Raw genomic sequence first — 9,526 nt, 5'->3', positions numbered from 1 at the left:
TCTCTCTCTCTCTCTCTCTCTCTCTCTCTCTCTTTGTAGTCCAGACTGTCCTAGCCTTTCTTACAATCCTGTCTTGGTTTTCTTAAGTGTTGGGGTTGCAAGCATTTGGTACTGCTCCAAGCATTTTTTTCTTTGTAATTTAGATGCCATTTAATTTATGTTTTTATTTATTGCCCTATTTAACATCTCTATAAACAAGATTGGATAGAAGTAGTGAGAATGGCCATGTACATCTTTATGCTCAGGAAACCATTATCTTTGACGTTAGCTGTGGGTTTTGAACTGATGGCTTTTATACGCTGAAGATATGCCTTCGTATTCCTGGTGTGTTGAAAATTGTTTTTAATCATGGAAGAGTCATTTATTTGATGACTTTACTTGATATGTTTCCTCCTCACTCTGACTCATTGTTCATATGAGAGCATGTTCAAGGTGGTTCTCTGTTGGCTGTATTCTTCACCCTGACTATTTAAAGGGTTAAGGTGAGAAAGGGAACCAGGTACACATATTCATAGTCCCAGAACCTAGAAGACAGAGGTAGAAGGGTCAGGAGTTCAAGCCCAGCCTCTGCTACAGAGCAAGTTAGGGATCAACCCGGACTAAAGGAGATCCTTCCTCAAAAAAGAAAAGTAAGGGGGCTGGAGAGAAAGCTCAGCAGTTTTAAGAACACTGCTGTGCTACAGAGGACCTGAGTTCAATTCTCAGCACTCAGATTGCAGCTCCCTACTGTAACTCCAGTCCCAGGAAATCTGACAACTCTCACACAGACATGCAGGTAAATGCCAGTGCACATAAAATAAAAACAAATAATAATAAGAAAAGAAGGCTGAGGTCAAATTTTAAAACAATAACAACATAAGATGGGGCAGGGAACATGAACTAATTTAAATAGTAGCAGTTTATAATGTATGTTTGTTTTTTTTTTTTTTTTCCAGCTCTAAATATAAAAGCCCACGAGGCTGAATAGAATGTTCAGTGGCTAAGAATCCGTGTTGCTCCTCTAGAGGACCCGGGTTCACTTTCCGGCAATGACATAGTGTCACCATCTGTAACTCCAGCTCCAGAGGATCCTATGTCCCCTTTGGACCTCCACAGGCAGCAAGTATGAATGGAGTGCACATAAAATGCATGAACATGAAAACAGCCACATAGAATTAATAAATATAAAACATATGTAAGCCTGATGTATAGGAAATGAAAACTGTTATAGTGATTTTGGGGGAAAGTCTGGCAGTTAGTTTTTTGTACAGGCAAAACACATAGACTTGTAGATCAGTTCTCATCAGTATTCACCAAGAAGAAACAAATACACAGACCACATCGAGGTCAATCATGGCAGCCTTATTGATCACAGTCCCAAACTGGATCTACCCAAGGGGTCCTTAACAAGAAACCACAAACCAACTTAAGGAACATCTGCATCACAGTGGTGGCGGAATGAAGTTTCCAAACCTGTGCTCAGTGGAAAGAACCAGAAAAGAGTCCGTGCCACAGTGAGCGAGCGCTGAGGGAGACTAGGCCATGTTCTTCCCTTTTTGGAGACAGGGTCTGACTATGTCGCCCTGGCTGTCGGGGAACTCACTCTGTAGACCAGGTTAGCCTCAAACTCAGAGATCGGCCTGTCTCTGCCTCCCAAGTGATAGGATAAGCAGTGTGTATCACCATGCCCAGCAGACAATGTCATTCTCAATCGCAACAATTGGGACAACTTGTATCATTTGAAAGGTTCTGAGGAGGAGGCCTGCGGGAGCCCTGTGGAAGGGGTGATGCTCTTTCTCTACACTTTGTTCTGGATCTCACAGGTATAGGCTGCCTTCTGCAGGCATTCAACAAACACAAAGGGTAAAAACTACAAAAAAAGCTGGGCCTGGTGGCACACGCCTTTAATCCCAGCACTTGGGAGGCAGAGGCAGGCAGATTTCTGAGTTCGAGGCCAGCCTGATCTACAGAGTGAGTTCCAGGACAGTCAGGACTACACAGAGAAACCCTGTCTCGAAAAAATAAAACAAAACAAAAAACCAACAAACAAAGCAAAACAAACAAACAAACAAACAAAAAACTACAAAAAGTACTAAAGTCTGGTTACTAGCAGGCCTGCTGATGGGTTTGGAGGTGAGGTCACTGGTGCTGGTCATTTATTCTTCAGTACATGGTAAAAAATAAATCCATTTTCTCCTCTCAGCCCCTGCTCCCGGAATAATTACTCTGAGACTAATCATTTATTAATAAATGCCTAGGCCATAAGCTTTGTCTTGTTCTCTGACTCCCTCTTAACTTATCATGCCTTTTATTGTAACCTGGGTTCAGCTCTGGGGCTGGTTTCCTCTCCTTGTCTTCTTACATCTGTCTCCTAAGAGTTCCAGGGTCGAGTCTCCCCTTTGTCCTACCCTGAGTTCACCTACCCCCATCTGTCTCTTCAGCTTTCCAGCTTGGATCTCTCAACAGTTGTCACTATTTCCAGAAGTCTCTCTATCCCTGCTGGATGTCCCGTCTCCTATTTCCAGTGTCGGCTCATTGGGCATAAGCTTGTTTTTATTGACAGGTAATGTTCATAAGAGGTTCTCTCTACGGTGCACTAAATCTTGACATGGATTAATGTTAGGTAGAAGCATGGCCAGGCACCTACAGAAAATGTTAGTCACTATATGACCCACATGTGGGTGACATGCTCTTAGGTATGTACCTAACGTAATGAAAACATTATGTCCACACAAAAACATGTATACAAACATTAATAGCAGCACAGCTCGAGTGAAACCTCACATTAAGTAAAAGAAGCTGGGTGGTTGAGCAGGGAGGAATTTCCTGTAATCCCAGCTCTCTGGAGGCAAAGGTGAGATCTTTTGAGTTTGAGGGCCGCCTGGTCCTGGTTTACATAGGGAGTTCCAGATCAGTCGTAGTAACACTGTGAGGCTCTGTTAAAAGTCTGAATTGAGACACAGTGGATAAGCGACTGACTATTGCCAGGGCAAGTGAAGAGAAGGGAAACAGGGCTAATTAGGTGAGGAGAATGTTCTGGAATTAGAGGTGATATTTGCACAACGCAATACACTTAAAATCACCGAAAAGCTGGGCTTTGTGGTATATACCCACAACTCCTGAGCTTGGAAGGTGGAGATGCTATGAGTTCACAGTTCTCTGCAGCCACATAGTGAGTTGAAGGCCAGCCTGGGCTACATGAGACCCTGTTCCAAAACACAACAAAAAACCCAAACCAACAATGTAGCAAGGAGTGTGGGGCTAGGGATGTGGCTCAGTTGGCAAAGGCCTTGTCTAGCATTCAGGAGACGCTTGGTTCCATCTCGGGACTAAATCAAGCAAAGAGACCCTAGAAAACACTCAAGTGCATACTTTATAGTGGTGTGGTGGGATCTTCTTCTTCTTCTTCTTCTTCTTCTTCTTCTTCTTCTTCTTCTTCTTCTTCTTCTTCTTCTTCTTCTTCTTCTTTTTTTGGAGACAGGGTTTCTCTGTGTAGCCCTGGCTGTCCTGGAACTCTCTCTATAGACCAGGCTGGCCTCGAACTCAGAGATCTGCATGCCTCTGCTTCTGCCTCCTGAACACTGGGACTAAAGGTGTGCACCATCATTGCCCAGCCCCCAAATGGTGGATTTTATAATATGGGAAGTCAGTCTCTTTTTCTCACACCTTTTCTCCTTTCTACCTTTACTTTTGTTGTTGCTGTTAGACTCCAAGGTCTTGCATATGCTATGTGTTAGATAAGTTCTAGGGTAGACCCAGCCGCAATCTAAAAATTTAAAGTGTTCGGGAGGCAGAGGCAGGGTGAGCTCTGTGAGTTCCAGGCCAGTGTGGGCTTCATAGAGAAAAGATTCCTTAGAAAGAGAGAGAGAGAGAGAGAGAGAGAGAGAGAGAGAGAGAGAGAGAGAGAGAGGAGAGGTAGGAGAGGGAGGAGAGAAAGAGAGAGAAGAGGGAGAAAGGGAGAAAAGAAAAGAAGCAGAAAGGAAAGAAAGGAAAAGAAAGGAAAAGAAAAGAAAAGAAAAGAAAAGAAAAGAAAAGGAAAAAAAAGAAAAAAAGCTATATCAAATGTTAAGGGAAATTTTCAGTTTTATTGGCTGTTAAGAACTTGAGGATCAGCCACTCTTAGAAAAGGGGAGAGACTTGTGAACCCAGTGCAGGCAGGGGCAGGGATGAGGGATGGGGGAAGGGAGCAGAGGGGAGAGGAAGTCAAACACAGTTCTATGAGGCTGGCAGAACACTTCAGGGGACCTGGGTACGTCTGCATTCCACTGATGAAAGTCCCTTGGCCTCCGCCGCGCATTGACCAAGTTCTTCCCTGCTGAGAGTGATCACTCCAGAAGGTGAAGTGAGTCTTACAAAAGCCAGCAGGGCTCCTGGATTTCCCGTGAAGCAGCAAGACAGAGGTTGGTCTTTGATGGTCCCCTTAGTGGCCTACCGGCTCCACAGGCTTCCCCAGGCAGGGACACCCAGGAAGAGCCAGCACTGAGGAGCAGGGATTTGTACAAAGATGAGAATTTATCAGATCAGGGGACTCCAACTGAGTTGCTAAGAGGTCTGAAGGAGATTTTACACGCCGCCTTTACTGTGGAGCAGCTGAGGAAGCTGGGGAAGGCTGAAGTTCTGACCTCTTAAAGCTGCTGATGGGGGTGGGGAGAAGAGCAGCCACTGGGCAAAGAGGGTGTCTGAGCCCCTGGATTTAGAGCCCAGAGGTTAAAATAGCCAGATGGCTTTGGGCTGACAAGCCACAGCAGTGTAGAACATTTCTTCACTAATAGAAGGAGAAAGCACTTAGTGAGGTCTGGAGGGATGCTGTCTAGGGTGGGAAATCCACGCGGACTCGATTCAACAGTGTCTCTCCCAATACCTAAAACCCAGGACTTCGTACATTTGCCCTCCAGCCTGTTGAATGTGGACCCTACTACTCTGACTGGCATGCTTATAGGAAGAGGACCAAACCCCAGGCACTGGATTATTTTCAAATCCACAGCTTGGATCTATGGCTCAGGGTTCCACAGCCCTGGAAGTGGGTTTTGGATCACACAAGGCCTATCAGGTCTTCCTCCTCAGAACAGGAATCAGGATGAAGAGATGGTAAGACAAAGGAGCACCAAATCTCTGGTGGCAAGCCGAGTATAGGCAAGGGTGTTCACGTGAGGATCCTGTCTCCGGGACGACCAGGATGACAGGCAGGGTGAAGCACATGGGATTGTGTGTTACTCAAGAAGCAGCCATGAGGCCATGGCTGTGATGGGCAGCATGATTGGCTGGCACTGTTGAAACTGTCCTGGGTGTGCAGAGGGTCAGTGCTTGGTCTGGATGCCTCGGCTGGCTGGAAACACACAACCAGCATCTGCTTTGAAACTCCAGTTTCGTTGATGTAAATAGATAATGATTAAAATAGGTAGCAACATGATTCAAAAGGCCAACTGAAGTATTTGTAGTCTCTCTCTTTTTTTCTTTTTTCTTTTCGAGACAGGGTTTCTCTGGGTAGCCCTGACTGTCCTGGAACTCACTCTGTGGACCAGGCTGGCCTCGAACTCAGAAATCTGCCCACCTCTGCCTCCCGAGTGCTGGGATTAAAGGTGTGCGCCACCACTGCCCGGCATGCCTGTCTCTTTCAAAGATATTTTATGAGCTTTGTTCGCTCGTTGACTTATTTATTTTTGTGTTTATTTATTTGTGTTCTGCCGCTCTGTGTCAGACAGGTAGCAGCCATAGTAGAGGCTGCAGTTTATCTTCAATAACCTCTTGTTGCCCTGCATTGTGGTCACATCTGAGCTACAAGACCACATGCATGCATCAGGGCTGGAGAGATGGCTACGTGGTTAGGAGCACTGGCTGCTTTTTCAGGGGACCCGAGTTCCTTAGTGTCCATATGGTAGCTCACAAGTGTTTGTAACTTTAGTTCTAGGGGGTCCAATAACCATTTCTGGCTTGTGTACCACCCCCCCCCCCGTGCTGCTGCATACACACAGTATTCATATACACAAAATAAAACTTTCAAAACAACAACCAAAAAAAAAAAAAAACCTTAAAAGAAAAAAAAAACTTTATGTATCAATTCCTTTTGCAAACAGGTGTAGCCATGTGATTAAATTTCTAGACAATGAGATATAAGTAAAAGTAGTCCCTTAGGGACATCTCCCTCCAAGGAAAGGCCTTTCTCTTTTTCTTTTACCTTTCTGACTATTTGATTTTCTTTTTACCTTTAAGACAGTGTCTCAGTAAATGGCTCAGGCTGGTGTTGAACTTTACACCCTCCTGTCTTCCTCTCTCTGAGTAAGTGGAATTACTTATCCACCACCACACCCGGATTTCTTCTTTCATTTTGTTGACTGGAATGTGGATGTGATAAGCTCTGACAGTCACGATGAACTCTGTGGCTCCGAGATGAAAGGTGAGGAACGGAACAAAGTCTCAAAGCCACAAATAATATGTACACCGACTTAGGAATCTCTTTATGTGAGAAAGAAGCAACTTATCTTGCTTCAAGCCAACTAAGACCATTTAAAAGATAGTATCAGGGGACTCCGCAAGGTGGTTTGACATCACCTGCAAAGTGCCAGAGTGTGCAACAGAAAATCATTGTTACTACCAAACACTGACTATTTTAGTACTTTTTTTTTTGTTTTTGTCTTTTAAATTTTATTTATTCATGTATTTTATGTGTATGAGTGCTCTGTCTTCATGCACACCAGAAGAGGCGATTAGATCCTGTTATAAATGGTTGTGGGCCACCATGTGGTTGCCGGGAATTGAACTCAGCCCTCTGGAAGAGCAGCCAGTTCTCTTAACCACTGAGCCATCTCTCCAGCCCTTTAGTACATTTCTTAAGATATAATTTACATGCCAGAAATCCCCCCCATTTAAAGTCTGCAGTTCGGTGGCTGTGAGATGTTTACAGTTGTGCACCTACCATAACCTAATTTTAGGACATTTGCATTTCCCCTAAAGGAAACTTTTTACCCACGTATCTACATTTGGTATTTATTCTTTTCCTGACACCCTGCCTGGACCATGCTTTGCCTTAAAGGTTTCCTTTAGTCTTCCAGTAACCTTTCAGTTTGCTACTGTTATCTCTTTCTTCCCTTTTCTTTAAAATTAATTTTTTAAAGTTGTGAATTTATGTGTATGGATGTGTGTCTGTGTGGGGGTTTATGAATAAGTGTAGATGTTTAAGGAGTTCATTGGATCCTCTGGGGCTGGTCTTACAATCAAATTGTGCACTGCCCAGTGTGGGTGCTGGGAACCAAATCTCCTAGAAATGGAGTTATGGATGGTTGTAAACCACCCTATTATGGGCTGGGAACCAAATCTAAGTCCTCTGCAAGAACTATAAGTGTTCTTAAAACCATGGATCCATCTTTCTAGTCCCCATACAAACTCCTAGTGCTAGAGCCACAATCCAGGCTCATGCTGTATTTTACTTTTTATCTTATAAAATTTTATTTATTTAGTGTACACGAGTATTTTGCCCATTAGTATGTCTGTGTACCAAGTATGTGTCTGGTGCCCATAGAGGCCAGAAGATAGAATCTTGGAACTGGGGTTATAGAAGGTTGTGAGCCACCATGTGGGTGTTAGGAATTGAATGTAAGCCCTCTGGAAGAACAGTCAGTGCTCTTAACCACTGAGCCATCTCTCCAGCCCTTATTTGTTTTTTTCTTTTTAAGAGATGAATTTTGCTGTGTTTCCCATGCTGGTCTTGAATGCTTATGCTCAAATGATCCTCCTGCCTCAGTTTTCTGAGTAGCAGGGTTTCTGGGTATGGATCAGTGCAGGTAGTTTACTAAAATGTTTATTTATTTTTTACCAGTCTTACATCATTCAGGCGGGCCTTGAACTGTGTGCTTGAAGGTGACCTTGAACTCCTGATTTGTCTGCTTTACACCCTGTGAGAGCAGGGATTAGAGGTGTGTGCCCTCACGCTCATCTTAAACTCAGTTTGAACCAGTGCCAAAGCTGGGCCTTCTCAAACTGCTACCCAGAGCCCAGATGCGGTAACCTGGGCTTGGGAGATGTCAAAAGCTCACAGCTTGCTCACTCTTCTCTCCCTCTCCTCCTTTCCCTCCCCTTCTCCCTCCCCTTCTCCTCCCCTCTCTTTCCCTCTCCCCTTTCCTCCCCCTCCCCTTCCCTCCTCCTCTCTCCGCTCCCTCTTCCCTCTCTCTTCTTTCCTTCTTTCTTCCGCTGGAGATCCAGCCCGCTGCCTCGTTCTTATTCCCCAAGGCCCTAGTGGCGGTTTCCTCCGGTGCTCTGGCCAGCAGTCCTGCCCTATTTCTGTCCCATTGCCTATGCCCTTTGCATTTCCTTGGCCAGCCTTGTGCCATTTGTATCCGAGCCCAGACTCTTTCCTTTAATCCACTCTTGACAGATCGGTTCAAGCTGCCCAGACCTGCTCAGGTTACCTACCTCTCCCACGCAGGGCAGGTTCAGGCTGTTGCCTGAGCTCCCTTAGCCCCTCCGCATGGCACCCCACAGCTTTATCTTATCTAATACCCACACAAAATCTCTTTGCTCTGGTCATCCTGGGCCCTTGCCAGCTTCCAAATGTGGTTCACATGCTCCTGTCCCTCTGTGCATGGCCTCCATTCCTTGTGTAGAAAATGCCTTCGTCCAGTTTCCAGAGAATGAAATCCTACCCATTCCAGCTACAAATTCTCTGTGAAGCTGGCTCTGCTCTCGCCAACAACCAATCATTTCCCGGACCTCTGCTCCCCGCCTTGGCCCCTTCCCCCCACTCAACTTACACTTCTCTGGGCTCACTTTGTTTGCCTAGTGACTAGGGCTTGGCTAGTCTGTAGGATTCTTCAGTTCAGGGGTAGCCTTGTGATTGGTTCAGCTTGAGTAAATGGCTTCATTCCCATCCAGAACATGCGCGTTGAGACAATAGGAGCCGAGACCCCCTAAAAAGATGCTGGGTGCAAACAGAAGCAGGTCTAGTGTGGGGGATGAAACCTGCTTTCCCCATAAGTAGAAACATTGTTTAGTTTTGCTAACATTTTTTCTTTCATTGCTGGAGATCCAGCCTAGGGTTTCATGAACGCTTGGCTTTAGCTTTTGTGCTCCATTGCTAACCCGTACGTCCTTTGATTTAATTCACTTGTTAATCAAATAAATGGCTAAGTGAGCCAAACAAACTTGGCCTTTAACCTAGGGAGATTCTGCCATCAGTCAGACAATCATATAAACAGACCTAGAAGTGCAGCAAATGTGAAATGAACCCTGGTACTCAAGGATGGAGTCTCTAGAGACTGTTCCTGCTTCCTGGTGCGAGGGAAGGACTGTGTGGAGTTCCTGGGACTGGGACAAGGTGTTCACTTCATAACTAGGATGCGCCTTTGAACTCCGGAGGAGGGACTTTTGAACTTAATTTGCCCTGAAGTGTAAAGGAGTGAGTTAGACCACTCTCTCTTGTTTACCTAAGTCTGGGGCACTGGAGGGCAATCTCCCAGTACATGGGGGTAAAGCAGGATGGTGTGTTAGTGCCCTGCTTTTCCCCTTCCTCTCTCGTTCTTTTAAAGTGTGTGTGTGTGTGTGTGTGTGTGTGTGT

Source organism: Mus pahari, chromosome 1 (genome assembly GCF_900095145.1).
Source record: "Mus pahari chromosome 1, PAHARI_EIJ_v1.1, whole genome shotgun sequence".
NCBI lineage: Eukaryota > Metazoa > Chordata > Mammalia > Rodentia > Muridae > Mus > Mus pahari.
This window is presented reverse-complemented; position numbering follows the sequence as displayed.